Raw genomic sequence first — 7,425 nt, forward strand, 5'->3', positions numbered from 1 at the left:
TCTTTATCTCATTTTTTTAATCCAAAATTTAGCATGACACTTTAATTACTAAAATTTTTTAGTACATGGACCAAAATGAATATATTCAAAGTATAGCAACCAAGATTAACATTTTTACTAATACCAAAAAATTGAACAAAACAAAAAGTAATAAGTTTGTATTTAAACCTAATTAATAACAATCAAATACAAAATACCATAACATCAACCATCAATTAGAGAATGCAAATAAAGCACCAAGTGTGATGTAAAAAATTAATAAAAAAAATAATGCAAAAATAGTGGAAGATGATATTTTATGAAAATTGGACAATAGAAATGATAATTTTCTTCTTAAATGTGAAGGATAAAACAGCTGACAATGTAGTACCTTGGTTGTCACCCTCTAATGTGGAATAATTAAAAAGTGAACCTACAAGTTGGGGGGCTCTTTTTTTCCTTTTTTTCCTTTTTTTTTTTTTGTTTTAAATTAACTATAATGGGAGCAAACACATTGCTTGCTAGCTAGCCTTTGCTACATAATATATGCTAATTTTTTTTATTCAAATTCTCTATTTCTTTATATAATTAATTCTACAATATTATAAGTATTTTTATCAGATAGAAGAAAAAAAACCCTTCAACTCGTTCCACATTTATACACTCTTGATCGGTTGCTTCCTTGTCCTGAAATTAAAAATAATGAAATATTTTTCAATTAGATTCTTATCAATAATCTTATAAAAGTGGCTACACTGCAAGAAATAGATTATGATGATATATATATATATATATATATATATAGTTTAAGAATATAGGCAACAATGGAGGATATTCTTGGTTTATATTCTACAAAAAAGAAAAAAAAAACTTAACAAATAACAGCAAGCTTAAAGAATTCAGAGATGGTTATTAAGATCATTCAGCACACAAAAGGTTTTCTCTAGTTTTATTGTTATTCTAAGGCAATCGTTTGATAATCATTTGATTTTTAAAAATTAAGTCTATATTGCACTACTGTCATTTTAAGAGTTTCTTTGTTATGTTATTTTTTTAAAAAAAAAAAATATCGAATTTAATGTTTTTGGAAGAAAAATAGAAAGCTTTTCCATTATTTGTTATATTGTTAAGAGCAGAAAAGGGTTAGTAAAAAAGTTCGAAAATCCTTAATTTTTTAATTTAACATTCAGAAGATTTTCTTTCATTACATAATGTAATATCTGTTTTTTTTTTTCTTCAAATTATTAAATAGGAAAGGGGAAAAAAAAATAAAGGACACAAAAAGCGTTAATTACAAGGGTATCCGAAGCAACAAACATTAAGTTCCAAAGGGTTAAATTTAATTTTAAAAAAAGAGTGAACTGTCAGATTTGAACCCCTAATATTTTGGTCTAAAGTAGATAAAATAAGCATAACTCAACTAACTAGTGTTTATACTATTAATCTAAAAGTCAGTGGTTTGATCCCCACGCATTGACAAATATATATATATATATATATATATATATATATATATATATATATGTCATAATCATGTCATAATCAGTTGGACTATACTAAAATGATAAATTAATAAGAGATTGAAATGAAAGAGAGTAATTAGATCGTAGAATATAAAATTATGGAAAATTTTGTAGCACAAATACATAGGGATACAGAAATTTAAATGTCATTATTGTTAATTATCAAACTATAAAAAGTTAAGAATTAAATATATTCTACTACTTGAAATCCAAGAAATTTTTAGATAATTCTACAAAGAAAATTTCGTACAACTATTTGTGTTAGATATCAATATATAATAAACATTTTTTTAAAAAAAAATACAGGTACCAACATAAAATAAAAATATAACACATATTATCCACAAATAAAAGATATAACTTCTCTAAAGTTGGCTTCAATGTTACTTCGTCCATGATCTTGAATTCAAATTCCTCTAGCCTAATTCTTAGTGTCCTAAACAAAAAGTTGTTGCAAATGCGTAGAAAGAATAGGGAAAATAAGTAAGGGGGAAAATATGTTTAAAGAGGCACAATCACAAATTTAAAGAAGTTAATATAAGAAAAAAAATACATTTTTTAAGGTCATGGTAATATTTGAGGTAGGAGAATCCAAACCTATTTGACATATTGATCGACGATATATATTTTAACTAGTTGAATTATTTTAGAGATCTGTTTATTTTCATTTTCATTTTAAATTTATATAGAAGAAAAAATATTGTTTGATTTACGCTATAAAAATAAATGTTAGGAGTACGACTAAAGTATCATATTGGTAAGATAAGGAGAAGATCAAAAGTATATAAGCAAGAGAAAATATCTCCATCCTTTTGGTGTAAACAAAAAATAAAACCATTCGAACTTATGTCGAAAGTGAATAATATCATACAATTATGGAGATATGTGAACTTCTTTGTCCTAACATGTGATAGCAGAGTCATGTCCCTTAACTATATTGGTAGAATCTTCAGGTATACTGAATTAAAAGGTGGTAGGCCTTAACATGTGATATGGGGTCAAACTCTATTGATTATGCAGTATGCTCTGGTGAAGATTTAGGTGTTGGCCTGAAAAAGTTTAGATGAATAGATCATTGTTTTAGAGGAGGTTCAATGGTCCTAACTAGATAAGAGAAAGATAAGAATATATAGGTGAGAGACAATATCTCTATTTGGGGCTGTAAAAGATATGTAGTCATGTGTGATTTGTGTTCTAACTCTATTGATTACGTACTATGCTCCGGTAAGATTTTAGGACTTGGTCTGGATAAGAGTTAGACGGATAAATCATTATTTTAGGGGAGGCTTAGTGGTCATTAGCTAGACAAAGAAAAAATCATGAGTATATAAGTGAAGGACAATATCTTCCTTGGTATGAGGTCTTTTGGGTAAAACCAAAAGTAAAGTCATGAGCTTGTGTCCGTAGTTAATATATTATACCATTATGGACACATGTAGCGGGTCGTTATCTTAACTGACATCAAGTCTTTTGTGTGATTCCAAAAGTCAAGAGGGCTTATGTCCAAATAAGACAATATTATACCATTATCGAGATTCATTGTCCTAATTGTCATTTAAAATCTGAGTTAATTTAAACCTAAAGAAAACACATGAGGCTCAAGTTGTGTTTCTTTTTAAGGTGTTTTCCACTTGCCCCAATAAGATACAAGTGTAATCCATGCTCGTTTTCTATTTGGATGTTGACCTTAGGATGAGTTAGATATGCTCTAGGATGAAAGAGCAAACTCTCATTGTTGGGAGTGGACAGATTTATTTGGGACAAGGACTCTAGTACTTTATTTATTTGAGAAATAATTTATTAAATATTTGGCTTGGTAGGAATGCACAAAAAAATTTCACATTGTTAGTAAAGGGAGAGATCCCATGATATATAGCTGGAGGTCAACAATCTCGATTGACATGGGTCGTTTTGGGTAATTTTTAAAAATAAAATCATGAAGACTTATATCTAAAGTTAATAATATCATATGATTGTGGAAATTTTCTTATATTTATCAATAAATTTTAAGAAGAATGAAAACAAAGAAATATATCTTCTCAAAATGCAAAAAATTTCTGATTAACAAGCCATTTAAAGGGTTGTAGAAACCTCAAAAACAGGATAACTTTAAATTCTCCTTTTATTTGAAGTTTTCACTTCTCGTATTAACATATCTCTTCTATATATTATATTGACTCAATTAAATTAGTGTTAATTTTAAGTATAGATTAGCTTATTAAAGTATATGCCATCTATCAAACGTAAAAGAAAGAAAGAAAGGGTTAAGACACATGCCCATGTCCAAGAAAACCAACCCAACGGTTCAATTTTTCTAAAAATTCTTATGTTTCAATTTAAAGATTTAATGTAGAAACATAGTTTAATGGCTTTCATAATCAATAATATCAAGCTAATTAAGATTTTCTATTTTCATTGTTTCTAAGAATAAGAAAAGAACTAATTTTAGATCACATACCAATTAATAGGTCCAAAATATCGAAAGCAGAATTTTCTGGTGTTGAGTCGTTTATTTGTTTAGAGGTTTTCATTTTTAGAAAATATAGACTAAAACTATAATGACCACAAACTTATCAACCATTAATCTGAATGATGAAAGTTTTTCTAATGCAATAGCAATAAGGCAACTAACACTAAGACAAAAAAGGTAAATCAAATCTTTAATCGCACAACAACCATTTCTAAATATTATATGTTAATTACATTACAAAGAAATCTAATAATTAACATTTAATTCTGTTTAAATGAACTTATCCCAAATTCTCAACTGTTAGAGAATCTAATGTTGATGGTTAAGATGGTTAAGGGGGCTTTTATAATCTAAACCATAAAACTAGAATATCTTAAGATTTTTTTTTTTTAAAAAAAAAAAAAAGTGAACCCAAATCCATATTTACCACAGAAAAGAAAAATACTTAATTTATATACTACAATATGACTCCATTAACTTTTTTTTCTTTAAGGAAAAAAATTGGAACTCGCCACTGATCAATATATGGAAGAAAATAATAATAATTTATTCGACAAAATTATCCACAACAACTTTAAATTGGTATGGAATCAGTACAAAAAACACAGTGATCTTTAACCAGTTATACCATCAAACTTGGAGACAAACAGAAAAAAAAAGAAACCACTGTTTAGGAACAAAGTTCCCATGATGTTCCGTTGATTCATACATAAATCAATCAAAGAGACAGAAAAAAGGGGAACATTTATTTCGACTTTTGTTTTCTTTTTTTCTTTTAATTTTTGAATAGGTGGGTTTTGTTTGGAAAATATAGAACAAAATGCACAATTCTAAGCTGAAAAAAGAAAAGAGAATGAATGGAAATTTAAGGTGAAGAAGAAGACAAGAAAATAGACTAGCAAAGGAAAATTCACATGCAATGTATATATACACACATATATCATATCATATCAATGTATATATATTATATACTGTCAAAAAATATGTATATATATTATATAATATGGTCATTCCATTTCCATCCATGCATGGGGGGCACAAAATCGCACAGAATCACAAAAGGGCCAAAAACTAGTAAAAGGTGAGAATTTAAATGAAGTATTTAATTAAGTCAATAATAAAAAAGAATTTTTTTTTTTTTTTTTAAAAAAAAAACAGTCCTTTGTTTGATTTGAGAGAGAGAGATAGTACGGTTCCACAATTCTTCCAGTGGCTTTAGAAAACTCTTCTGTATTTTGTTTTAATCTCTTATAATTGATTATCCATATATTAAAATTAGGGTTTTTCTTTTTCGAATTATGTTCTAGGGTTTTTGGGTTTGATTTTTCCCCTTTTCTTCCTTAACAAATTTAATTATACAACTCCAAATCTTTAACTAATAAATTAGGAGCTTTATTTGACTATTCCCGGGTGTGTGTGTGTGTGTGTGTTATGAATCAATTATTGGTTTGAAAAAATGAAGTCTATTTTGAAGGCTAATTATGGAGGTATTTTAATAAAAATAAATAAAAATAAAATTACCAGGAAATTGAATCAAGGGAGATGCTTGATGGGTTGTTTGTTGTTGTTGTTGATGTTGTTGTTGTCATCGTCGTTGGATTTCAATTGAGTTCTTTTTCTCTTCTTTTTCTTGTACGGAATTCCTCTAGCTTTAGCTTGACACTCCTTCACTTCCCTTAAATACACTCGAATTGCTCCATTTCCAAACGGATTTGTTTCCGGTGATCCGCCGTGTTCTTCGTAGGCCGCTCTCAGCCGTCCGATCAGGGCGTCGAGACTTCCCCATGCTTGACGGAGCGGGCAGGTACAAGGGGCAGGTGGGTCAGGCTGCCCGAAAAAAACACATCCATGTAAGTGAACCTTTGTTTTTCCGAACTGGTCCAGGTACCTTAGGAATTCCAGCACGTGGTTGCAGTTGCACTGTGACAGTGGAACCGGCGGCGTTTGATTCTTCAGATATTGCCCGAACGTGTTCCAGTCACGCCTTTTTTGTGACTCGTATCGACTTAACGCCGTCGTCGTCCCCGCCGCTGTCCTCGACGATGACCCTGCTTCCGTCGTCGAATCTTTTCTGCCTTCGGTTGACATGATTATCAATTTTCAGATCAAGAAAAAGAGAGAGAAAGAGAGAGAAAGAAATAGGTGAAGGCTAGAAATTCTTAAGCAAATTTGGCAAGAAATGACAAATTGATAAAAAAGAAACAAAGAAAGAAAAAAAAAAGTTAAAAAAAAAAAAGAAAAAAAAGAATGGGGTTTTATTGCAGTGGAGAAGAAAGATGAAAATCCCATCCTGAGAGGGGACAGTACATGGGGCCTATGAAGGTGCTTTTTGTTTCCTTTTTTTTTAAAAAAAAAAAAAAAATTTATATTCTTTTGTATTATTTACCCACTTCATTTTCCATCAACTTGATTTTATTTTTCTTTTTGATATAATTATGTATTTTTGTCATCATATATAGAGATATATACGTACAAGATTTATTTATCATTGTTGTTATTATTATAATTTAGGAATGGGGTTTATTTTAATTTTTTAAATTTTTGCTAATAATTCTCAAGGCAGTGGGAGCCTGTCGGTGGTGGCTAGCTGTTAGATTTGGTGTGTGTAATTAGTCTTATTTCACAAGTTTTAATTTTTTTTCTTGCAAATCAAAAGGGGAATTATACTGTTCATTGACATTAACTTCATGATAATCCCTACTTAAAATATTTCTTCTTTATTAAGCATCATCTACGGATAAAACACTTTTTCCCCCTTTTTTCTTGTGTTCAACCGTATATTTAGTAGTGGAGATTTTAATGGAGAGCATAGCCTCTTTCTGTTTAATCCCGTACATCATTGATTGACTAAAAAATTTATGCTAATGTTCGATTCAACACATTAATACCTTTTATTTTGATACCATATTAAATTGTCGATTGACTCAAAAATTTAAATGGATGGATTATAATAAATTTAATTATAGCAATACTTCAATAGAAATTAAAAAATGTAAATTAAATCTATTTGGATTGACATATATTTTAAAGTAAAAAAAAAAGATATTTTTTTAAGTAATTAAAAAATTGATCCAAACAAATTCATACCCTCATAAAATAATATTTACTTCTTTGATTATTCGGGTCTTAGGGTCTACCTTTAGATTTAATATTTTAATTAAGTAGAAAAATACATATATAAGCCATTTTTGTAATGGAATCCTTCTCAATTTAGATAAAAAGAATTCATCACATATATGGTGTTTGTTATTATACATTTTTTTCTCTCTCTCTTTATTTTATTATTTATTATTTATTTTATTTTCCTATGAGTTCAATAACACTTCTCTCTCCATCTCCTTGCTTGGTCTAATGATGGAATATTAATTGTTATTGCAGCAACTAGATGTTAATGAAGATTGCCTAATCTATTTAAGATACACCATTTTCTTTTTTTGTCATAGATCCCTTCTT

At 28.7% G+C, this 7,425-nt stretch overlaps 1 pseudogene across 2 annotated transcripts; it reads right to left on the bottom strand.

Moving 5' to 3' along the window:
* Positions 1-294: 294 nt before the first annotated feature.
* On the bottom strand, positions 295-6,259 carry LOC150034803 (protein LIGHT-DEPENDENT SHORT HYPOCOTYLS 10 pseudogene; annotated as a pseudogene). Of its 2 annotated transcripts, none has more exons than XR_016531604.1 (2): positions 5,494-6,259; positions 295-666 (listed from the first exon to the last, which is right to left on the bottom strand). The product of XR_016531604.1 is annotated as a protein LIGHT-DEPENDENT SHORT HYPOCOTYLS 10 pseudogene, transcript variant X1 (transcript). The 2 variants fall into 2 exon arrangements; XR_016531605.1 differs by having other exon boundaries at positions 578-2,551.
* Positions 6,260-7,425: the final 1,166 nt, after the last annotated feature.

Source organism: Benincasa hispida, chromosome 8 (assembly GCF_027475165.1).
Source record: "Benincasa hispida cultivar pf3 chromosome 8, pf3_genome.v1.1, whole genome shotgun sequence".
Classification (NCBI taxonomy): Eukaryota; Viridiplantae; Streptophyta; class Magnoliopsida; order Cucurbitales; family Cucurbitaceae; genus Benincasa; species Benincasa hispida.